Below are 26,793 nucleotides of genomic sequence, written 5' to 3'. Positions count from 1 at the left end.
GGAAATCCCTACTACCCGCACTAGGCGTGAGTCTTGGGTGTGGCGGTTATTTACCATTCATGGGAATGGTCCTAAGGCTCGTGCGAACCGTGTTACCTGCAATGAGTGCAAAATGATACTCAGTCGCGGGAAGCACGGTAAGTACAGCTTTGGGACCACTACTATGAAGCGACACCTGAGGTCATTTCACTCTGGGGCTATTCGCAGGGTTGTATCTTGGTTGATTTCCTCTACTTCATCCTCTGTTTCTGATCCTGTCACCACAAGGACCACCTCTGTGGGACAGCGTCTTTCTCAAGCTGCCTCACAGGCCATACAGAATGCTGATGACCCTTACCTTTCGAGGGTCACAGTTGTATGTATGTACTGTGACACAGTACTCTGCAGGGGGGAGCGACTTTGGAGTGCTTTTGAGACTATCGTCTCAGAGCACGAGAAGACCTGCTCACTACCCAAATAAAACCCACTCTACATCTTCCTCTCTCAGCTCGCCCTTTCTTATCCCTGTGGTTGGTGTTCCCCCCTTTACCCTCCTTTACCCTCCTCTCCTAGTGTGTCGTGTCTGAAAAACCAAAAAAAATACAAAATTACAAAAATCAAAAAGAAATAAGGCTCTTTTCAGAGCCGCCTTTCCCAGTTAAAAAATAGAAGTGAAAATAAATGAAGCAGGGCTCTTTGTATTTTTTAGAAGTCTGCGGACAGTTCGCGAACATTAAAAAAATTGGGTTGCTACTCCATCACAAACATTGTAATTTTCTCTGGAAAGAAGTGGTGGCTCTGAAAAGAGCCTTTGGGTGGTGTTTGTAAGTCAAAAATTGTAAATGCTTAACATCTACTTCAAAATCGTTGTTGTAATTCCAAAAAAGGTCGCAATGCATTTTGTACATTTCTCAGAAAAATCTGATTGCCAGCATAAGTAAGATGGACTCCATCTCTGCGAAAAATGTATGTACTACAAAACATAATATTTTCATTGTGAAAAGAAGACATGCCAAAATCTCTTAGAAAGGCACAAACAGCCTTATTAACATTGCGCCTTGCTTTTCCATTTGTGGACCAAATGAAGAAGAACGAAGCCACATTTGTCTCTGCGCAATCCGTGAAAATATCACTTGAGAATTAGGAAACATGTCCATAACCTTCCTAAGTCCTTCTTTCATAGCAAATTGCAAAAAAATTCCAGTCACATGTCCTAAACTGTACCCTCCACAATGAATTACAATTATGTCTGGATGTTGCTCTGTCTCCAAAGCAGCACAGAGAGGTAGCAAGTCCAACCACTTCATTCCACGTACTCCATGCCAGTGTACTTCCACATGTGGGAATTCAAGATCTACAGCTACTCCACAGCTTTCTGCATGCACCTTCAACCAATGTATCCACGAATCTCCTAAAATCCAAACAATCTGTTTTCTGAAACACACAGCCATAGCTATCTTTTGTTCTCTCAGCAAAAAGAGTATCTGAGAAAATCTCTCCTGGCACAACACACCCACCAAACTTTCCTGACCAATCCCTTTCAGTGCTTATTCTCATTTGCATGACTTCTGAACCCAAAAATCCCCGAATGTAACTCCCGATGTCCGCGATCTACCGCCATGTCCGCGGACATATCATAACATGAACAGCCCTTCTACCATTTCCAGTACACTCTCTCTGCCAATCCCTCATTGATGTACCTCAAAAATCACATGACCATGCACCAATCACATTCAAGACCTCTACATCTAACTGCATCATCATAGATCAGCACTGCAAATGTACTCTGAATCTCTCTGAGTACAAGTGTCATATCATTGGCAAGTAGCATCTACCAGAAATACTGTACAAGTCTTCAAGATTTCTACTTGCAGCTCCATGCATATCCATATGCATGAACACAAACTTCAGGTATGCATATTTTCTGTATAGTAGATGAACACATTTTCAAACAGACGTTTACCTTGTAAAATCTGTAAAATGAATTTACTGTACTTTTTTCAATTTCCTAAAATCAACTATCACTTATAAACCTTTATACTTTTTACTTTCTTTATACACAGACACTCAAATCATGTTAAACTAACATTTTTTAAATGAAATATATAGACTACATATATTCAAACAAAATTGCATGCAAACACAATCTATGTTTAAACCTTTATAAAAATACTTATACAATTTCATATTTTTTGTTTTTATTTATTTATTTACTTAATTACTTTAAATTAGACATGACATTGAGGCGCTATTACCTAGAACAGTTTACTTACAGAAATAGTGGTATTAACTAATATATTATAAATTTCACAAGACATAGTAAAGATATTTTTGTTTTGCTACAGTAAGGGACCGATTCATGGAACAAACGTGCGCCGAAAATCTTCGCGCAAGCAGGCGCAAGCGGAAAAAAACAGGCGCACGTGCACGCGTGAGATTCATGGAAGTCCCTGCGCGTGTTCACTTCGGGATGTGCGCCAAACCCGTGCATGGCGCACAAGTCACTGCAACATCCCGAAAGGCGTGCGCGACGCGCACAGTGAAAGCGCACAACCTCGGCGCATACACCAGAAAGTGGGCGGGACACGGGGCGTAACGCGCGGAATGGGGAACAACGCGATAAAATAAGGGCGTAACTGGGGATGTACTGCAGGGAAGCAGACGGAACGCCCACACGCACTCGAACCACACGTATTCATGGAATCGAATAGGGCAAAGCCACGCACAGCCAAAGACACGCACAAGCTGAAACACGTCTGCCACACGAAGGCAGGCGGTAGAGTCCCAGCGCATCACAAAAGTGGCAACATACAGCAATTGGGCCTGTGCGAGCGGGGCACGTGTATTGCGGGGCTGCGCGGGAAGCAACACACGCGATCGAGCGGGGTACGTGTATTTCGGGGGTGCGCGGGAAGTCACACATGCGATTGAGCGGGGTACGTGTACATCGGGGGTGCGCGGGAAGTTACACGCGATTGAGCGGGGTACGTGTATTTCGGGGGCGCGCGGGAAGTTACACACGCGATTGAGCGGGGTACGTGTATTTCGGGGGCGCGTGGGAAGTTACACACGCGATTGAGCGGGGTACGTGTATTTCGGGGGTGTGCGGGAAGTTACACACACGATTGAGCGGGTATGTGTATTTCGGGGGTGCGCGGGAAGTTACACACGCGATTGAGCGGGGTATGTGTATTTCGGGGGTGCGCGGGAAGTTACACACGCGATTGAGCGGGGTACGTGTATTTCGGGGGTGCGCGGGAAGTATCCCACGCAACATCATCAGGGTACGTGTATTTCAGGGTGCGGGGGAAGTATCCCACGCAACATCAGCAGGGTACGTGTATTCCAGGGGTGCGCGGGAAGTTCCACACGCAATTCCATCAGGGTACGTGTATTACAGGGGTGCGCAGGAAGTTCCACACGCAATCTCATCAGGGTACGTGCATTACAGGGGTGCGCGGGAAGCAGCACACGTGAATTGCACGTGTGGGTCCTACCAGGTGTTCCCTCTACACCCTCCACGGCCCCTGCAGGTGGCTCACACCCCAGGGGCCTACCCTGCACATGTCCTGCAGGCACCCCATCCACCATGGCCATGCCCCCCAGCCAACCCACATGTCAACTTGCACTACTGCCCACCAACGCATGTCCCCCTGCACCCCCAGCCACCAGGGGCACCCTCCACCAGGCCCCCACCCATGTCTCCCACCACCCCCACCCCCCAGCACTGTGGGGCACCTGCCAGAAGGCCCCCACCCATGTCCAACTCATGTTCCCCACCACCCCCACCCCCCAGCCACCAGGGGCAGCCTCCACCAGGCCCCCACCCATGTCTCCCACCCCACCCCCCAGCAGTGCAGGGGCAGCCTCCACCAGGCCCCCACCCATGTCTCCCACCACCCCCACCCCCCAGTCACCAGGGGCAGCCTCCACCAGGCCCCCACCCATGTCTCCCACCACCCCACCCCCAGCACTGTGGGGCACCTGCCAGCAGGCCCCCACCCATGTCCAACTCATGTTCCCCACCATTCCCACCCCCCAGCCACCAGGGGCAGCCTCCACCAGGCCCCCACCCATGTCTCCCACCACCCCCACCCCCCAGCCACCAGGGGCAGCCTCCACCAGGCCCCCACCCATGTCTCCCAGCACCCCCACCCCCCAGCAGTGCAGGGGCACCCACCACCAGGCCCCCACCCATGTCTCCCAGCACCCCCACCCCCCCAGCCACCAGGGCACCCACCACCGGGCCCCCACCCATGTCTCCCAGCACCCCCACCCCCCAGCCACCAGGGGCAGCCTCCACCAGGCCCCCACCCATGTCGCCCACCACCCCCACCCCCCAGCAGTGCAGGGGCAGCCTCCACCAGGCCCCCACCCATGTCTCCCAGCACCCCCACCCCCCAGCCACCAGGGGAAGCCTCCACCAGGCCCCCACCCATGTCTCCCACCACCCCCACCTCCCAGCCACCAGGGGCACCCACCACCAGGCCCCCACCCATGTCTCCCAGCACCCCCACCCCCCAGCCACCAGGGGCAGCCTCTGCCAGGCCCCCACCCATGTCTCCCAGCCCCCCCACCCCCCAGCAGTGCAGGGTCACCCACCACCAGGCCCCCAACCATGTCTCCCAGCACCCCCACCCCCCAGCCACCAGGGGCACCCACCACCAGGCCGCCACCCATGTCTCCCAGCACCCCCACCCCCCAGCCATCAGGGGCAGCCTCCACCAGGCCCCCACCCATGTCTCCCACCACCCCCCAGTCACCAGGGGCAGCCTCCACCAGGCACCCACCCATGTCTCCCACCACCCCCACCCCCCAGCACTGTGGGGCACCTACCTCCAGGCCCCCACCCATGTCCCCCAGCACCCCAGACCGCCAGCAGTGCAGGGGCAGCCTCTGCCAGGCCCCCACCCATGTCTCCCAGCCCCCCCACCCCCCAGCAGTGCAGGGGCACCCACCACCAGGCCCCCAACCATGTCTCCCAGCACCCCCACCCCCCAGCCACCAGGGGCACCCACCACCAGGCCCCCAGCCATGTCTCCCACCACCCCCCAGTCACCAGGGGCAGCCTCCACCAGGCACCCACCCATGTCTCCCACCACCCCCACCTCCCAGCCACCAGGGGCACCCACCACCAGGCCCCCACCCATGTCTCCCAGCACCCCCACCCCCCAGCCACCAGGGGCAGCCTCTGCCAGGCCCCCACCCATGTCTCCCAGCCCCCCCACCCCCAAGCAGTGCAGGGGCACCCACCACCAGGCCCCCAACCATGTCTCCCAGCACCCCCACCCCCCAGCCACCAGGGGCACCCACCACCAGGCCCCCAGCCATGTCTCCCACCACCCCCACCCCCCAGCCACCAGGGGCAGCCTCCACCAGGCCCCCACCCATGTCGCCCACCACCCCCCAGTCACCAGGGGCAGCCTCCACCAGGCACCCACCCATGTCTCCCACCACCCCCACCCCCCAGCACTGTGGGGCACCCACCACCAGGCCCCCACCCATGTCTCCCAGCACCCCCGACCCCCAGCAGTGCAGGGGCAGCCTCCACCATGCCCACACCCATGTCTCCCAGCACCCCCACCCCCCAGCCACCAGGGGCAGCCTCCACCAGGCCCCCACCCATGTCTCCCACCACCCCCCCAGCAGTGCAGGGGCAGCCTCCACCAGGCCCCCACCCATGTCTCACACCACCCCCACCCCCCAGCCACCAGGGGCAGCCTCCACCAGGCCCCCACCCATGTCTCCCACCACCCCCACCCCCCAGCAGTGCAGGGGCAGCCTCCACCAGGCCCCCACCCATGTCTCCCACCACCCCCACCCCCCAGGCACCAGGGGCAGCCTCCATCAGGCCCCCACCCATGTCTACCACCACCCACACCCCCCAGCCACCAGGGGCACCCACCACCAGGCCCCCACCCATGTCTCCCAGCACCCCCACCCCCCGGCCACCAGGGGCAGCCTCCACCAGGCCCCTACCCATGTCTCCCAGCACCCCCAACCTCCAGCAGTGCAGGGGCACCCACCAGGGCACCCACCACCAGTCCCCCACCCATGTCTCCCAGCACCCCCACCCCCCAGCCACCAGGGGCACCCACCACCAGGCCCCCACCCATGTCTCCCACCACCCCCACCCCCCAGCCACCAGGGGCAGCCTCCACCAGGCCCCCACCCATGTCTCCCAGCACCCCCACCCCCCGCAGTGCAGGGGCATCCTCCACCAGGCCCCCACCCATGTCTCCCAGCACCCCCACCCCCAGCAGTGCAGGGGCAGCCTCCACCAGGCCCCCAACCATGTCTCCCACCACCCCACCCCCCAGTCACCAGGGGCAGCCTCCACCAGGCCCCCACCAATGTCTCCCACCAACCCCACCCCCCAGCACTGTGGGGCACCTGCCAGCAGGCCCCCACCCATGTCCAACTCATGTTCCCCACCACCCCCACCCCCCAGCCACCAGGGGCAGCCTCCACCAGGCCCCCACCCATGTCTCCCACCACCCCCACATCCCAGCCACCAGGGGCAGCCTCCACCAGGCCCCCACCCATGTCTCCCATCACCCCCACCCCCCAGCAGTGCAGGGGCACCCACCACCAGGCCCCCACCCATGTCTCCCAGCACCCCCACCCCCCAGCCACCAGGGGCAGCCTCCACCAGGCCCCCACCCATGTCACCCACCACCCCCACCCCCCAGCAGTGCAGGGGCAGCCTCCACCAGGCCCCCAACCATGTCTCCCACCACCCCCACCTCCCAGCCACCAGGGGCACCCACCACCAGGCCCCCACCCATGTCTCCCAGCACCCCCACCCCCCAGCCACCAGGGGCAGCCTCCGCCAGGCCCCCACCCATGTCTCCCAGCACTCCCACCCCCCAGCAGTGCAGGGGCACCCACCACCAGGCCCCCACCCATGTCTCCCAGCACCCCCACCCCCCAGCCACCAGGGGCACCCACCACCAGGCCCCCACCCATGTCTCCCAGAACCCCCACCCCCCAGCCACCAGGGGCACCCACCACCAGGCCCCCACCCCTGTCTCCCACCACCCCCACCACCCAGCCACCAGGGGCAGCCTCCACCAGGCCCCCACCCATGCCTCCCACCACCCCCACCCCCCAGTCACCAGGGGCAGCCTCCGCCAGGCACCCACCCATGTCTCCCACCACCCCCACCCCCCCAGCACTGTGGGGCACCCACCACCAGGCCCCCACCCATGTCTCCCAGCATCCCCACCCCCCAGCAGTGCAGGGGCAGCCTCCACCAGGCCCCCACCCATGTCTCCCAGCACCCCCACCCCCCAGCCACCAGGGGCAGCCTCCACCAGGCCCCCACCCATGTCTCCCACCACCCCCCCAGCAGTGCAGGGGCAACCTCCACCAGGCCCCCACCCATGTCTCACCCCACCCCCACCCCCCAGCCACCAGGGGCAGCCTCCACCAGGCCCCCACCCATGTCTCCCACCACCCCCACCCCCCAGCCACCAGGGGCAGCCTCCACCAGGCCCCCACCCATGTCTCCCACCACCCCCACCCCCCAGCCACCAGGGGCACCCACCACCAGGCCCCCACCCAATTCTCCCAGCACCCCCACCCCCCAGCCACCAGGGGCAGCCTCCACCAGGCCCCTACCCATGTCTCCCAGCACCCCCAACCTCCAGCAGTGCAGGGGCACCCACCACCAGGCCCCCACCCATGTCTCCCAGCACCCCCACCCCCCAGCCACCAGGGGCACCCACCACCAGGCCCCCACCCATGTCTCCCACCACCCCCACCCCCCAGCCACCAGGGGCAGCCTCCACCAGGCCCCCACCCATGTCTCCCAGCACCCCCACCCCCAGCGGTGCAGGGGCAGCCTTCACCAGGCCCCCACCCATGTCTCCCAGCACCCCCACCCCCCAGCAGTGCAGGGGCAGCCTCCACCAGGCCCCCACCCATGTCTCCCAGCACCCCCACCCCCCAGCCACCAGGGGCACCCACCACCAGGCCCCCACCCATGTCTCCCACCACCCCCACCCCCCAGCCACCAGGGGTAGCCTCCACCAGGCCCCCACCCATGTCTCCCAGCACCCCCACCCCCAGCAGTGCAGGGGCAGCCTCCACCAGGCCCCCACCCATGTCTCCCAGCACCCCCACCCCCCAGCAGTGCAGGGGCAGCCTCCACCAGGCCCCCAACCATGTCTCCCACCACCCCCAACCCCCAGTCACCAGGGGCAGCCTCCACCAGGCCCCCACCCATGTCTCCCACCAACCCCACCCCCCAGCACTGTGGGGCACCTGCCAGCAGGCCCCCACCCATGTCCAACTCATGTTCCCCACCACCCCCACCCCCCAGCCACCAGAGGCAGCCTCCACCAGGCCCCCACCCATGTCTCCCACCACCCCCACATCCCAGCCACCAGGGGCAGCCTCCACCAGGCCCCCACCCATGTCTCCCAGCACCCCCACCCCCCAGCAGTGCAGGGGCACCCACCACCAGGCCCCCACCCATGTCTCCCAGCACCCCCAACCCCCCAGCCACCAGGGGCACCCACCACCAGGCCCCCACCCATGTCTCCCAGCACCCCCACCCCCCAGCCACCAGGGGCAGCCTCCACCAGGCCCACCCATGTCGCCCACCACCCCCACCCCCCAGCAGTGCAGGGGCAGCCTCCACCAGGCCCCCAACCATGTCTCCCAGCACCCCCACCCCCCAGCCACCAGGGGAAGCCTCCACCAGGTCCCCACCCATGTCTCCCACCACCCCCACCTCCCAGCCACCAGGGGCACCCACCACCAGGCCCCCACCCATGTCTCCCAGCACCCCCACCCCCCAGCCACCAGGTGCAGCCTCCGCCAGGCCCCCACCCATGTCTCTCAGCACTCCCACCCCCCAGCAGTGCAGGGGCACCCACCACCAGGCCCCCACCCATGTCTCCCAGCACCCCCACCCCCCAGCCACCAGGGGCACCCACCACCAGGCCCCCACCCATGTCTCCCAGAACCCCCACCCCCCAGCCATCAGGGGCAGCCTCCACCAGGCCCCCACCCATGTCTCCCAGCACCCCCACCCCCCAGCCACCAGGGGCACCCACCACCAGGCCCCCACCCATGTCTCCCACCACCCCCACCCCCCAGCCACCAGGGGCAGCCTCCACCAGGCCCCAACCCATGCCTCCCACCACCCCCACCCCCCAGTCACCAGGGGCAGCCTCCGCCAGGCACCCACCCATGTCTCCCACCACCCCCACCCCCCCCAGCACTGTGGGGCACCCACCACCAGGCCCCCACCCATGTCTCCCAGCACCCCCACCCCCCAGCAGTGCAGGGGCAGCCTCCACCAGGCCCCCACCCATGTCTCCCAGCACCCCCACCCCCCAGCCACCAGGGGCAGCCTCCACCAGGCCCCCACCCATGTCTCCCAGCACCCCCACCCCCCAGCCACCAGGGGCAGCCTCCACCAGGCCCCCACCCATGTCTCCCACCACCCCCCCAGCAGTGCAGGGGCAGCCTCCACCAGGCCCCCACCCATGTCTCACACCACCCCCACCACCCAGCCACCAGGGGCAGCCTCCACCAGGCCCCCACCCATGTCTCCCACCACCCCCACCCCCCAGCAGTGCAGGGGCAGCCTCCACCAGGCCCCCACCCATGTCTCCCACCACCCCCACCCCCCAGCCACCAGGGGCAGCCTCCACCAGGCCCCCACCCATGTCTCCCACCACCCCCACCCCCCAGCCACCAGGGGCACCCACCACCAGGCCCCCACCCATGTCTCCCAGCACCCCCACCCCCCAGCCACCAGGGGCAGCCTCCACCAGGCCCCTACCCATGTCTCCCAGCACCCCCAACCTCCAGCAGTGCAGGGACACCCACCACCAGGCCCCCACCCATGTCTCCCAGCACCCCCACCCCCCAGCCACCAGGGGCACCCACCACCAGGCCCCCACCCATGTCTCCCACCACCCCCACCCCCCAGCCACCAGGGGCAGCCTCCACCAGGCCCCCACCCATGTCTCCCAGCACCCCCACCCCCAGCAGTGCAGGGGCAGCCTTCACCAGGCCCCCACCGATGTCTCCCAGCACCCCCACCCCCCAGCAGTGCAGGGGCAGCCTCCACCAGGCCCCCACCCATGTCTCCCAGCACCCCCACCCCCCAGCCACCAGGGGCACCCACCACCAGGCCCCCACCCATGTCTCCCACCACCCCCACCCCCCAGCCACCAGGGGCAGCCTACACTAGGCCCCCACCCATGTCTCCCAGCACCCCCACCCCCAGCAGTGCAGGGGCAGCCTCCACCAGGCCCCCACCCATGTCTCCCTGCACCCCCACCCCCCAGCAGTGCAGGGGCAGCCTCCACCAGGCCCCCAACCATGTCTCCCACCACCCCCACCCCCCAGTCACCAGGGGCAGCCTCCACCAGGCCCCCACCCATGTCTCCCACCAACCCCACCCCCCAGCACTGTGGGGCACCTGCCAGCAGGCCCCCACCCATGTCCAACTCATGTTCCCCACCACCCCCACCCCCCAGCCACCAGGGGCAGCCTCCACCAGGCCCCCATCCATGTCTCCCACCACCACCACATCCCAGCCACCAGGGGCAGCCTCCACCAGGCCCCCACCCATGTCTCCCAGCACCCCCACCCCCCAGCAGTGCAGGGGCACCCACCACCAGGCCCCCACCCATGTCTCCCAGCACCCCCACCCCCCCAGCCACCAGGGGCACCCACCACCAGGCCCCCACCCATGTCTCCCAGCACCCCCACCCCCAGCCACCAGGGGCAGCCTCCACCAGGCCCACCCATGTCGCCCACCACCCCCACCCCCCAGCAGTGCAGGGGCAGCTTCCACCAGGCCCCCACCCATGTCTCCCAGCACCCCCACCCCCCAGCCACCAGGGGCAGCCTCCGCCAGGCCCCCACCCATGTCTCCCAGCACTCCCACCCCCCAGCAGTGCAGGGGCACCCACCACCAGGCCCCCACCCATGTCTCCCAGCACCCCCACCCCCCAGCCACCAGGGGCACCCACCACCAGGCCCCCACCCATGTCTCCCAGAACCCCCACCCACCAGCCATCAGGGGCAGCCTCCACCAGGCCCCCACCCATGTCTCCCAGCACCCACACCCCCCAGCCACCAGGGGCACCCACCACCAGGCCCCCACCCATGTCTCCCACCACCCCCATCCCCCAGCCACCAGGGGCAGCCTCCACCAGGCCCCCACCCATGCCTCCCACCACCCCCACCCCCCAGTCACCAGGGGCAGCCTCCGCCAGGCACCCACCCATGTCTCCCACCACCCCCATCCCCCCAGCACTGTGGGGCACCCACCACCAGGCCCCCACCCATGTCTCCCAGCACCCCTACCCCCCAGCAGTGCAGGGGCAGCCTCCACCAGGCCCCCACCCATGTCTCCCAGCACCCCCACGCCCCAGCCACCAGGGGCAGCCTCCACCAGGCCCCCACCCATGTCTCCCACCACCCCCCCAGCAGTGCAGGGGCAGCCTCCACCAGGCCCCCATCCATGTCTCACACCACCCCCACCCCCCAGCCACCAGGGGCAGCCTCCACCAGGCCCCCACCCATGTCTCCCACCACCCCCACCCCCCAGCAGTGCAGGGGCAGCCTCCACCAGGCCCCCACCCATGTCTCCCACCACCCCCACCCCCCAGCCACCAGGGGCAGCCTCCACCAGGCCCCCACCCATGTCTCCCACCACCCCCACCCCCCAGCCACCAGGGGCACCCACCACCAGGCCCCCACCCATGTCTCCCAGCACCCCCAGCCACCAGGGGCAGCCTCCACCAGGCCCCTACCCATGTCTCCCAGCACCCCCAACCTCCAGCAGTGCAGGGGCACCCACCACCAGGCCCCCACCCATGTCTCCCAGCACCCCCACCCCCCAGCCACCAGGGGCACCCACCACCAGGCCCCCACCCATGTCTCCCACCACCCCCACCCCCCAGCCACCAGGGGCAGCCTCCACCAGGCCCCCACCCATGTCTCCCAGCACCCCCACCCCCAGCAGTGCAGGGGCAGCCTTCACCAGGCCCCCACCCATGTCTCCCAGCACTCCCAGTGAATGTACAAAAATTAAAAGAAGCATGTCCGTGAAAAAAAGCAAAACCAAAAATAAAATTCCAAAGTAATGTTGTCCAAAGTCAATGTCCACAAAACAAAATCCAATGGGAAATAAAAAAAAAAGCCATTGCTCCATGGTTAAAAGGTGAAAAAAAAATACAATCCTCCCAGCGCTTCTTGACATGATGTAAGTCGCGGACTGCCACCCCCTCTGCGTTGATGGCAGTCACGATGTCAGTCCAGATCTGAGTCCGTCCTTCCTTGTCGGCGCGGGAACTTCCGAAGAGGGCATCATACTGGCCCAGGACTTGCTCCACCAGGACACCAACTTCGGTGGCACTAAAGCTGGTGCCCCTCTGCCTCTCTGGCCGGGGGTTGTCAGTGGTCTCAGATGGTGTTTGCCCCGACATGACAACCCCAGAGGCAGGAGTGGGTGGGCAACTGGGTCCTGGGGCTGGGCTGTGGAGCGATGGAATCCCAGTTGGGAGTCTTGGGTTCCAGCAGGGGTGGTCACAGCAACAGCACCCCTGGCTGATGTGCAGGCATCAAATGTCAGGGCACGTGGGCAGCAGGCAGTCAGGCAGCAGCAGATGGCAGGTGGGAGCGTGCTCGGGGCTCTGGGGGGCAGTAGTTCGGCCTTCTGGGCAGGAGCGTGGTCTTCGGTGTGCTTACGCGTGGCCAGCTTGATACGGAGTGATTTGGCACGTGAAAAATCTGCACGTCAGCGTGTAATTCGAGGAAAGGCCCTTAGCGCGTAAGCGTGTCTGCACGCATACGCATTTTCATTGGACAGAAGGCCCCTCAAGCGCAAGCGCCCCTGTGACGTGACGCGTACAGACGTGCATGGGCATTTCAGCACGCGTGAAAAACTGCACGTCCGCGTGTAATACGAGGAAAGGGCCCATGCGCGTAAGCGCGCGTGGAAACTGCACGTCCGCGTGCAATACGAGGAAAGGGCCCATGTGCGTAAGCGCGCGTGGAAAACTGCATGTCCGCGTGTAATACGAGGAAAGGGCCCATGCGCGTAAGTGACGTGAAGTGCGCGTGCGTTTCCCTCAGCACGGGTTAAAGGTGAGCGGGCCCAGCAGTTCGCTGTACGTGCCTTTCGTGGAGACCGACGTGTGTTGCTGCTTCCTGTTGTTTCATGCGCCATCACAACTTCACAGCTATCAAGGATGTATCTCTTCTTTTGGCGGGGGTATTGGCTACACGTGTTTTTCTGCATCGCCCTAGTCAGACGGTGAGTCGCACACGCTCTTTTTCCCACTGCGGGCGCCCCTGTGTATCGCACCCATTTTCGATGTCATAGTAGCCTGCGTGTCCCACACGTACGCGTTATTCGTGTTACTGGGTGCCACCACGTTATGCGGGAGGTTGAATCCACGCACGTAGGCTGCAGGGTTGCGTGCACGGTTTTACTGGTGTTTTGGGGTGCCTATTTGGGGTCACATACAGCCTTGCAGGTGCAGGGGGGCTTTTAACATCTTGCTTCCCACCCTCTTCACCCCAATTGCCCAGGTCAATTGTGGTGTACACCTCCCATTGGCACCACTCCATTTGTGCCAGCACTACTACATCTGTGCCATGGTTGGGAGGCCACCAAAGGTGAGGGGCGCCTCAGCTGGGCATCCTCCTCATGGCGGGCGTGGTCGGGGACGTGGCCGTGGTGACCAGGGAGTAGGGGGACTCCAGGGTGTCCAGGGCAGCCACAGAGGGGGAAGAGGCAGGGGTGCGCCACTTGAGCACAATGTTGTGCCATGTGTCGGTGCAGCCATGCCACCACCCCCTGTGGTTCCGGGGGATGCAGCTCCTGCATCTGGCACTGGCACCCGTATGACCCGGCAGTCCATTCCATCGACTGCCACGGGCCCAAGGGAAGTGCTAGCTGCAGGTGCAGCTGTGGACACCGCCACCCAGGCTCAGGGTCTGCCAGCGCAGGCTGCGTTGGCACTTGAAGAGCCCTTGGTAGATCTCCAACAGGCCAGGGGGGAAACCATAGGGGCACGCCGGGCTGCTCAGACCAAGACACGTGTCCCTGGGGCAGTCATGTCATCTGCTGCCCCGAACAGCCGGGTGTTGGAGTGCAGGGGCAGATGCACCCAACAGCACCCCGGTTGTGAGTCTGCCAACCAGGACCGTTGCGGTCAATGACCCTGCCACAGCTGATGTTGCTGCGCAGGGTCTATTAGTGGGCACCCAGTTGCCACTGACACAAGTCAGGCCTTTGGTCATCCCTCCACCTGCCACTCCCTTGGCTCAATCCACTGAAACCACTGGCCATACTGGTCAGGGCGGCATTAGCCAGCCAGGGTCTGCGCCACAGTCCAAGAGGAGGAAGGTTGCACCTGCAGCACAGGCTGGGACCCCACACACAGCCACGACCTCCTGCACGTCGAGGAAGAAGCCTTTTTGTAAGCAGGAACTGGACTTCCTCGTGGACTACGTGCGGGGCCACAGCCGTGACATGCTAGTGGGTGCCAATAGTCAGACTACAGCTGCCCAACGTGACACCCACTGGAAGCATGTTGCGGAACATGTCAGTTCATTCGGCCATGAGGTGCGCACGGCGCAGGAGTGCAACAAGCGTTGGAATGACATCAAGCGCAGCACTAAGGCTAAGCGTGCCTCAAATTACAACTTGACTCTGGTGACTGGCGGTGGGCCTGCACCAGAGGTGGAAGAACTCACTCCGCATGAGGCTCTCGTTGCGGAGTTCATACCACCTGAATTGGTCGAAGGAGTGGGAGAGATGCTGGACTTTGATGCCCAGTCCAGTGAGTGTTGATGCGTGTTTGTTGAGGACGTGTGTGTTTCACTTGTGGGATGTGTTGTGCATGATTGCTGCTACATGTGACGTGTACATGGTTCTGATGTGTAAGTAATGCAATGCTACCGTCATGCATGTCTCCTCTGCCTGCATGCGGGACTCCATGTGGGCATGCTCCCTTGCCCCTCCTCCGCCACTCTGCACCCCAGTTCCACCTTTGCACTGGTCTGCTTCAATCTTGCCAATGTGTAGTTTCTTGTTCATGTGTCCTGTGTAGATGCTAACTTCCAGCGTAGAAACTGCCAGACATATGCCGTGTGGTACAGCCTTAGTACTCGATGCAGGGTATCCCACTTGTACTGTGCATGGGTCAGATGTCCCGCAGGGACATGAGTGCCCATTCATGCTCCATGTGCATTGCACGCATGCCCCTATGTGTCCTTGACTGGATGATCACTGTAATATGAGTCCTTGGTTACATACATTGCCTGCCATCTCATCGGCCTCCCCATGTCAACTGTGGCTCAGTCCTGCGTTGCACACATGTTTAGGCTCTGACAATCTGTGCGGCTCACAGGCCTCAGCCTGTTCAATGGCCAATGACTCTGTCCAACTCTTGTTGTGTCTTCTTCACACGTGGGCGGCCTCCGGAGTTTTCATCATGTGTCCTGCCCACTGTCCCAGCATCATTTGCAGTGTTGTAATTTGTATCACATTAAGCTGTTGATGCCAGTCAACACTGCCTGTCAATACACAGGTGTATGGTCAGCCTTTTGATACCATGCTAGGCATCCCTGCTTTGGTACTGGGGTGGAGGGGTACTTGGCTTCTAGACATGGTACACATTGAATGCACAATGCACGTGATATCTGAATTTGACATTGCACTGCCTTCACATTTCCTGGCACACACCATGGAGTGCTTGTACATGTAGGTAGTGAGTGGCGTACACATGAGTTGGACATGGGTGGGGGCCTGGTAGAGGCTGCCCCTGCACTGCTGGGGGGTGGGGGTGGTGGGGAACATGAGTTGGACATGGGTGGGGGCCTGCTGGCAGGTGCCCCACAGTGCTGGGGGTGGGGGTGGTGGGGAACATGAGTTGGACATCGGTGGGGGCCTGCTGGCAGGTGCCCCACAGTGTTGGGGGGTGGGGGTGGTGGGAGACATGGGTGGGGGCCTGGTGGAGGCTGCCCCTGCACTGCTGGGGGGTGGGGGTGCTGGGAGACATGGGTGGGGGCCTGGTGGTGAGTGCCCCTGCACTGCTGGGGGATGGGGGTGCTGGGAGACATGGTTGGGGGCCTGGTGGAGGCTGCCCCTGCACTGCTGGGGGGTGGGGGTGGTGGGACATGGGTGGGGGCCTGGTGGAGGCTGCCCCTGGTGGCTGGGGGGTGGGGGTGCTGGGAGACATGGGTGGGGGCCTGGTGGTGGGTGCCCCTGGTGGCTGGGGGGTGGGGGTGCTGGGAGACATGGGTGGGGGCCTGGTGGTGGGTGCCCCTGCACTGCTGGGGGGTGGTGGTGCTGGGAGACATGGGTGGGGGCCTAGTGGAGGCTGCCCCTGGTGGCTGGGGGGTGGGGGTGGTGTGAGACATGGGTGGGGGCCTGATGGTGGGTGCCCCTGGTGGCTGGGGGGTGGGGGTGGTGGGAGACATGGGTGGGGGCCTGGTGGAGGCTGCCCCTGCACTGCTGGGGGGTGGGGGTGGTGGGAGACATGGGTGGGGGCCTGGTGGAGGCTGCCCCTGGTGGCTGGGGGGTGGGGGTGGTGTGAGACATGGGTGGGGGCCTGGTGGAGGCTGCCCCTGGTGGCTGGGGGGTGGGGGTGCTGGGAGACATGGGTGGGGGCCTGGTGGAGGCTGCCCCTGCACTGCTGGGGGGTGGGGGTGGTGGGAGACATGGGTGGGGGCCTGGTGGAGGCTGCCCCTGGTGGCTGGGGGGTGGGGGTGCTGGGAGACATGGGTGGGGGCCTGGTGGAGGCTGCCCCTGGTGGCTGGGGGGTGGGGGTGCTGGGAGACATGGGTGGGGGCCTGGTGGAGGCTGCCCCTGCACTGCTTGGGGGTGGGGGTGGTGGGAGACATGGGTGGGGGCCTGGTGGAGGATGTCCCTGGTGGCTGGGGGGTGGGGGTGCTGGGAGACATGGGTGGGGACCTGGTGGAGGCTGCCCCTGCACTGCTGGGGGGGTGGGGGTGGTGGGAGACATGTGTGGGGGCCTGGTGGAGTCTGACCCTGGTGGCTGGGGGTGGGGGTGGTGGGAGACATGGGTGGGGGCCTGGCGGAGGGTGCCCCTGGTGGATGGGGGTGCAGAGGGACATGCGTTGGTGGGCAGTAGTGCAAGTTGACATGTGGGTTGGCTGGGGGTCATGGCCATGGTGGATGGTGTGCCTGCAGGACATGTGCAGGGTAGGCCCCTGTGGTGTGAGCCACCTGCAGGGGCCGTGGAGGGTGTAGAGGGAACACCTGGGAGGACCCACATGTGAAATTCACGTGTGGTGCTCCCCGCGCACCCCTGTAATACACGTACCCTGTTGGAATCGCGTGTGGAACTTCCCGCGCACCCCTGAAATGCGCGTACCCTGCTTGCACGGGCCCAATCGCGTGTGGAACTTCCCGCGCACCCCTGGAATACACGTACCCTGATGGAATCGCATGTGGAACTTCCCGCGCACCCCTGGAATACACGTACCCTGCTGATGTCGCGTGTGAAACTTCCCCCGCACCACGAAATACACGTACCCTGATGAGATCGCGTGTGGAACTTCCCGCGCACCCCTGAAATACAAGTGCCCTGCTGATGTCGCGTGTGAAACTTCCCCCGCACCCCAAAATACACGTACCATGATGAAATCGCGTGTGGAAATTCCCGCGCACCCCTGAAATACACGTACCCTGCTGCAATCGCGTGTGGCACTTCCCGCGCACCCCTGAGATACGCGTACCGTGCTCGCACGGGCCCAATCGCGTGTGGAATTTCCCACGCACCCCTGAAATACACGTACCCTGCTGAAATCGCATGTGACACTTCCCGCGCACCCCTGAGATACGCGTACCCTGCTCGCACGGGCCCAATCGCGTGTGGAAATTCCCGCGCACCCCTGAAATACACATACCCTGCTGAGATCGCATGTGAAACTGGCCCCGCACCCCGAACTACACGTACCCTGCTGAAATCGCGTGTGGAAATTCCCGCGCACCCCTGAAATACACGTACCCTACTGCAATCGCGTGTGGCACTTCCCGCGCACCCCTGAACTACACGTACCCTGCTGAAATCGCGTGTGGCACTTCCCGCGCACCCCTGAAATACGCGTACCCTGCTCGCACAGGGCCAATCGCGTGAGGTACTTCCCGCGCACCCCAGTGATACACGTAGCCCGCTTGCATTGCTGGTACAGGGTTAGCGCAGCCCTTTGCGCTGGATTGGGTATATTGATGGCTTTTCCCTGCGCGAGAGGCGTTCTTGGGGGCATAACTGGCGCTGCTGCAGGGTCGCTGCACCACTGTGCGCCACGGTTGTTTTTGGTGGCTGGAATCCATGAATACGCTGTGCGCGGAAATGGATTTTAGCGCACGCGGCTGGCGCAGGGATTCGCACGCGCACACTGTGCGCCAGCCGCGTGCGCCACTTGTGCGCTGAATTCTATGAATTACCCCCTTGGTCATTCAATACAATTTGTTCATTAAGAACATATCATATGTACTGAACTGATGCAATGTATCCTATGTAAATAAATTAGTTTAATGGTTTTATAGAAGGCACTGAGGATTTCAATTAAAAAAATCAATATCTAAATTAAAAACAGTGCTATATACAAACAAAATTACTAATTTGAAGCTTTTACAATTGCAGTGAAGACCAGTTTCCTGAAAAGAAGCAGCCGAATTCGAAGAAGAAAGAAAAACTAAGAAGTTACCTGTTAATTTAAAAAAAAGTAAGTAAAATATCACCATAATATTTGTATTATTAATCAAATATACTATAACATTAATACAAGCTATTTCGGTTTCTAAAAATAGAGATTTTGTACCATTTTGTCCAAAAATTTCCATGTCTTAAACAGCGATTTACAGCCAGAATGGCCCACAAATTCTATTTTTGGACACACAAATTACCCAACTGAACCACTACAATTTTCATATTATAGAACAAACAACTGTTTTAATTGTATACATTAGATTTACTATTTGTACTTTTCCACACCACTAGCTTACTTTTTTTTGTCATCTGAACCCCAGTTTAGTAACACATAAATTCAAGAATACCTATCCCTACTAGTTTTAGTTCCCAATGCACAATCACACACCATTACATACATCTTTATCATCTTACTCAAACACTCATGCACACAGCACACATACATTCCAGAACACCCCAACCCATATCTTCTTTATTTTTTTCAACAGACCCTAAAGAATGCCTACCAAACGTCAAGTCCGTAGAAAGCAACGCAAAAGTAGAGCAAATGAAAATAAAGGTGTCCAACATAAGCATCCATCTCTAGCAGAATTTGTAAAAAAAGTTGAAACAAAACAGCTAATACAATCATTTAGTGAAACACAAGAAGTTTCAAGTACAACAACTTCGCTTCCTCTATCAAAATGTAAAACAAACCAAAAAACAATTAACAGAAAATCAGCTATCAGTACAGATAAAACTACTTCTTCACATTTTAATATAGTGCAAAGTAAGCATACCAAGAAAAGTATTTTAGCCAAAATATAACGTCACAAAGTCCTTCAAAATCTTATAAAAACAGGAGAGAAATCAGGTTCAAAGCTTAAAACCTATCGTAGGAAATTAATCTTAGAAGCATTGATGGACAGTGCAATTCTTCTCAAAAGAAATGTATTTATTTTACTGTTAAACAAAATGAAACCACTAACAAAACTAATAACTAAATTTCAAAAAAGACTTCTCAATAAGCGAAACATCAACAGAAAGAACTTCTTAAGTATCAGCGGAGGTGAATGGAATCACACTACAAGCACAGAACCATATTTTAATGAAGAAGCGTACAAACAAAAGCAAACTAATACAATTGCCATACATAGCAGTGGTCGAGGTTATGAAAAAGTGAATAATACCATAATGGAACAAGAAGTACTTCTTACAAAAATATGTCCTGAAAACTTAGAATGACCCCTCCATTCAACTGAATCAGAACGTCTAGTGTACAAATGGCCATGCACGTGAATGTGTAACATTCCCAAACAATGTTTCAAATCTTTACGCCAATTCCTCAATAAATATGTAAAAAGCAAAGACAAAATCAAAATTAAATTACTGCAAAATATAGATAACTGTCCAGTGCGCAAGTACACAGGACTACAAGGACATTCATTGGCCTGCATTACAGGACCTACTTGTAAAACCACTTTCCATGATATCAAAAGGATATCAACACATCATTCAACTATAAGAAATCTAGTCTATAAACTGTACTATGCTAAAAGTCCTGCTTTAGCACTAGCAAAGTTAAATAACATCCTTCTACATGGTACAGCAAAAGACCTACTTGAAGAAATTCACTATATCCAGAAAAAATATTTTGGAAGTGAAAGCCATTTACAGAATGAAAGAGCTTTAAACCAATTAAGCAAGAATTCTACACATGGCAACCTTTTGCTAAAGACATACAAAAAAGAAATACTAAAATTTAAAAGTACATCAGCTGACGTACCAAACCATGTATGTGTATGTTGCCGTAGAATTTTTTATAAAAGTAACACAAAAACTGTGGACCTATCATACAAAATAGAAGACAATGAAGATTCTAAATGGTATGAATTAGCTCTTTACCTTGTAGCAGAAAACAAATATGAAATAACTGAACCCTTAATACTTTGCAGTTATTGCACTACAAAACTTGACAACAACCAAACTCCTTCACGTTCTATCACAAATAATTTGGAATTATACCCAGTACCAAAACCTCTACAACAACTTAATTTATATGAGAGCATCATAATTCAAACAGTACACCCATTTCAAGCAATAATACGCCTTCAACCAAAAACAGCAAAATTACCTCCCTCTGAATTGGTAAAAGGCATTCGTGAAAAAGTAGTTTATTTACTATTAAATCTAAAAGAAAATGTGCATACTCTAGGAGTGCAACGTTCAATGCAGCAATCTTTAATTATATTAGTAAATGGAGTACCTACAAAAGACAAAAAAATATGGCAACAGCTGGTAGATTTATATAAAGTTAGACAAGCCTTCCAATATCTTCAAGAGAATAATGAATATTACAAAGAAATTAATATTGAAGAAAACTTGAAAGATACAACTGAAATAATTCAAGAAACACAAGAAGCTGGTCAATTTGAGCTACTAGATCCTGCTACAATATCAAATACTTTAGACCATTATACAATTCATCCTTTGCACTGTAATGACACCGTACAAGATGTACTGGAAACTTACCAAATGCGTCAAACAAAAGGATCGCCAATCAGTATATGGGAAAAAAGTATAGAAGCACGTGCTTTTCCTCTACTCTTTCCTACTGGCAAAGGAGGAAGGTATGATGATAGACCTATTCAAATATCAGCTTCAGAATACCGCTCATTACGGATGTATTCTGAAGATCCGAGATTTAGACAAAATGTGGAATACATATTCCACCTACTCTTTGAAAGTGAACTAGCAACTTTATGTTACGGAGTTGCACACATATTAAAATCAGGATCACACTTTCAAAATATGACAGCTACACAATTATTAGAGAAAGTGCAACAACAGGATGAGGTTTTACAATCAAATATTACAGATCTATTAGCAAATATGTGTGGTACTAAAGAGTACTGGTTTCGACGTCATGGAGATGTACGTTGTATGATCAGAAACCTTGGCCGACTCACTTGGTTTGTTACATTAAGTTGTGCAGAATATGCATGGGAAGATTTACATGATTTCCTACGCATATCAAATAAAAACAAAACAAACATAGATATTCTAACACCTGGAGAACTTTGTTCTTTGGAACCTGTTAATGTTTCAAGATATTTTCACCATCGCTTCATTGCTATGCTACATTTTATTTGTAATAAAACTGTTTCTCCCCTTGGAGAAGTGCAACACTTCTTTTGGAGAAAAGAATACCAAGCCAGAGGAGCACCACATATCCACATGTTTTTATGGATTAAAGATGCTCCTAAATTTGGTCAAGACAGTGATGCCACTGTTTTACAGTTTATTGAAAAATATGTCACTTGTGAAATTCCATCAGAAGCCACAAATAGTGATATTTGTGCACAAATTTTACAATTTCAAAGACACAAATGTGGAAAATATTGTCGTTGCAAATACAAAAACAAAGGCAAATACTACACCAAATGCCGATTTGGTTTCCCTAGACCAGTTACAAATACAGGTCAAGTAAACAACCTCATGTCTTCAGTTAGACATAGTGTTAAAGGTAAGTCACCTAAAAATACATATTACATAAAAAGAAAAGAAGAAGAAAAATATATCAATGATTATAATGCAATCATTGCCCACTTATGGAATGCAAACATAGATGTGCAGTACATTGCAGACAATTCTACTGCAGTTGCACGATATGTCACAGCATACTTAACTAAAGCAGAAAAGACAGAGCTCCAAGACCTCTGGAATGACCTGTCATCAGATAAAACAGTATCTCAGAAATTATACAGCTTGGGCATAAAAATGCTCACCCATAGAGAATGTGGATCTTATGAAGCAGCTGATTGTTTAACTGGTACTTCATTGTATGGTAAATCTGAAAATATAGTATGGCTAAGTCTTGGTCCAGCTAAATCTAGAAAAAGATTTCTAAAATCATATGAAGATATAGAAACAATAGCCAAACATGATCCCAACAGCCAAGACATTTTAAAAAACAATTTATTGGACACATACTACCCAAACAGAAGTAATACTTTGGAAAACATGTGTCTATATCAAATAGCCCAAAACTACACATACAAAAGTAATATGAAACCTGATGAAAAAAAGGTAAATATAGAGTGACAGACTGTGAAGGCAGCTTAGTTAAACTCACTAAACCAAATTTAATTAATCATATCAAATTGTCATTGAAGACTCCTCAACATAAAGAAGTATATTACATGTCCCTGCTACAACTCTTCAAACCATGGAGAAAAGAAGAACAATTACTAGATAACTATGACTCATATGAGGATGCTTTCAAAGCAAATGAAAGCACTATAACTGATGTAAACATTACACAGTACAAAACAATGTTGCACAATGAACAGCAACATGAAGAAGAACTCCAAGCCCAACTAGATAAGGATACTCCTGACAGTAGTCAACCTTCTGTAACAGGAAGCCAAGAACCACTGGGAGAACCACTAATAACAAATGAGGCAGAATTAGCTATGATAGAAGTGGAAAACACCATGTGTCAGTATGAAGATAAGGAAGACTGAACTATACTACAATCAAAACTAAACAATGAGCAAAGTAGCATTTTTCAAGAAGTAACAAAACAAATTGCACATGGTGTAAAACATGAAAATAAAGAATGTTCCTGCCATAATTATAAACCTATACTACTGTATGTCAGTGGTGAAGCTGGTTCTGGCAAAACATTCCTAATCTAAATCATTAGTAAGTTCCTTCAAGAATTGACAAACAACAAACTGTCAGCTGTTGTCACTGCCCCCACAGGTTTAGCTGCCTACAACATAGGTGGTGTTACATTACACCGATTACTACTATTACCAGTAGAACACCAGAACAAATTAGACTATTACAAACTTTCTGCAGAAGCTGCAATGGAATTACGCAGAGTATTGAAACAAATGAAAATGCTACTAATAGATGAAGTGAGCATTTTCTCCAACCTGATGTTAGCTTTGATTCACCTCAGATTACAAGAAGTACTCAAAACAGACTATGAAGAGCTCTTTGCAGGAAAACACATTATTGTTTTTGGAGATCTGCTTCAATTAACACCAGTAAAAGGTGAACCTATTTTTAAAACATTAGGGCACAAACTCTGCCGTAAAACTGTTGGCAGCATTGGAAATGTCAACCTTTGGCAACATTTCCAATACAGAGAATTAACAGAAAACATGCGCCAATCTGCAGATCTAACTTATGCCAACATTTTAAAAAGTTTTAGAGTTGGTATACTTTCTAAAGAAGCAGAAGCAACATTGAAAACCCGGCACATTAATGCACTTTATGGCGATAATGCATGTGCTACAGATGTTATGGAACAATTAGCCCACAAAAATGTCAATTGTATGGCCTTAATGCCAACTTTTGCAAGCTGTCTCAAAAATCAATGAAATAATGTTAAGTAAAGAAATGCAACCAATATTGGAAATTAGCGCCACAGACAAACTAGATGTACATGGTATGACACTACCCATGTGTGACCAAGCCACAACAAGACAAAATAATTTAGAAAAATCAATCTCAAACACAGCAGGCTTAGAAAAGATGTTAAAATGATCCTTAAATTGCAGAGTAATGCTTAAACGCAACCTTGACGTGGACCAAGGACTAGTTAATGGAGCACTGGGTACAGTTGTTGGCTTTCAAACATACCCACGTGACAACAAAATTCAGTTTGTCAATATACTCTTTGACAAACTTTCAGAAGTAAAACGGACAGGACGCTCAACAGCTAGATTACTTCTCTTCAAAGATATGTATGTACGCAGAGAACAATTTTCTCTAACTCTTGCATACGCAGTCACGATTCATAAATCACAAGGTCTTACCCTAGACAAAGCAATGATAGATATTGGTAACACAGTCTTTAAAGAAGGCATGAGCTAAGTAGCACTATCACGCTTACGTACACTTGACGGTCTATTTCTAATCAACTTTGATGCAAGTAAAGTAAACGCTGATATTCCTTGCATTTTAGAATATAATAGACTTCGCTCACTATACACTCCCCATCTAAACACATATTCTGTTCCACAAAAACTAAAACGTTGTAAAAGAAAACTAAATCAAACAGAAATGCAACAGGACGTCACTGCAAATCCTCCAAAGAGAGTAAAAGAAACTAATACTTCATCAAGTACCACAAACAAAAAAGAATCAATTAGAGAAAGTAAACCAGGTACTTCTTTAAAGAAGGAAGACAAACTCCAAAAAAAGCAGTTAGATACAGAACTACCTGGACCATTTAAATTCTCAAATATAGTTGGTGTAAGTTGCTATGCAAATGTAGCAATGAATATTCTATTTCAATTACCACCAATTGTTGACAACATTTACTTACACAGTACAGACCCATTGTGTTTGCAAATGTTAGTACTTCACAGAAATGCAGCAAACAATCCTGACAACACATATAGTGTTTTGGAATAAGACGACAATTGGACTACTTTGCTGGAATGGTGAAATTCACTATAAACACACAGGAAGATCCACAAGAATTTCTAATGTACTTACTACAAGTACTGGAAAACAAAAACATACCTATAAATGAAATCTTTCAGATTTCATACATGTGGAAACATACATGCACTCTCTGCAACAATGTGACACAAGAAGAAATCCCCAATGAACGCTTCATATATATATATCAATACCAAATTGTGAATCCATTCCATTTCAGCAACTTGTACAAAATGCAAACCATGGTAGATTATGCTCTACCTGCAATTCAGATAATCGCTCCACGTTAGTAATACAAACACATAGTAAATACGTAATACTAATGCTTCTACGTTACAATGCAGATGGTACCAAAAACAACTGCAAGCTGACTGGATTCACACATGGTCAAATATCACTTGGTAAGAAAACCTTCACAACAATAGGTATAATCTACCACGCAGGAGCCACAACCAATTCAGGGCACTACACTGCATATATAAAAAAGAAATGTGGATGGTTTGAATGTAATGATAGTACCATTACTCTAAAGCAGAGATTACCAGCAAATCTTACAAACGCTTATTTGATGTTCTTAAAACCAAAATTTGATAAATAAACTGTATTTAAACCTTTAAGTAAATTTGTGTTAAAAAAATATAAACTGTTAGAATACTCCAAAAGCTATCTAACTGCTCAAAGATTCTACAACTAATCAGATAAATGAATACCACTAAATTAGACCAAAAAATACATAGTTAGAATACGCCAATTGGTATCTAACTGTCCCAAAATTATAAATTTGTGTTAAAATAATATAAACTGTTAGAATACTCCAAAAGCTATCTAACAGCTCAAAGATTCTACAACAACTAATCAGATAAATGAATACCACTAAACTAGGCCAAAAAATACACAGTTAGAATACGCCAATTGGTATCTAACTGTCCCAAAATTTAACAATATCCAAATAGATAAATCAAAACCACTAAAATATATTAAAAAAATAGACAGTTAGAATACGCCAATTGGTATCTAACTGCTCCAAAATTTTATAATATCAAAACAAATGAAGAATCTGTTACTGCTCCAAAAAAAATACAACAAAGCAAAGTATAAAGCATTAGCCAGAAACAACAAGTGAACACTGAAAACAAACAAACAAATAAACTGTAACAGGGTTTTTTTTAATCCAACATGGATTTTTTTTCTCCCACAGACCCAATGATTTTAGCAACAAATACAGAAACTGAGCAAATTGCACAGTACTCTGATTTGTACTCTACTAAATATGAGGGTCGAAAAAAAATAAAAGTATATTGCTTATACAATGTAATAAGTCATTACAAAAAACTAATACTAATATGCTATTTTCTTTTATCACCGAAATGAAGAAGAAAAACATGGACTCCCATTACTAGACCAAACAGTAAGTATACAATAATAAGGACAACCATAGCAGCATATCACATCCATAGTATCTAATACCTTTGTTCCTTATACATTTGTTTTTCACCCAAAGTTATAAGCAAATATGAATGTGATATGCTGCGGTGGTTGTTGCCAGGGCATAGAGTCTTGGGTGCATGGCCAAATGGCCAAATGGCCATGCACCCAAGACTCTATGCCCTGGCAACAACCACCGCAGCATATCACATCCATAGAGTCA

The sequence above is a fragment of the Ambystoma mexicanum genome, chromosome 3p (assembly GCF_040938575.1).
Source record: "Ambystoma mexicanum isolate Mex_15411 chromosome 3p, UKY_AmexF1_1, whole genome shotgun sequence".
In the NCBI taxonomy this organism is placed as follows: domain Eukaryota; kingdom Metazoa; phylum Chordata; class Amphibia; order Caudata; family Ambystomatidae; genus Ambystoma; species Ambystoma mexicanum.
This window is presented reverse-complemented; position numbering follows the sequence as displayed.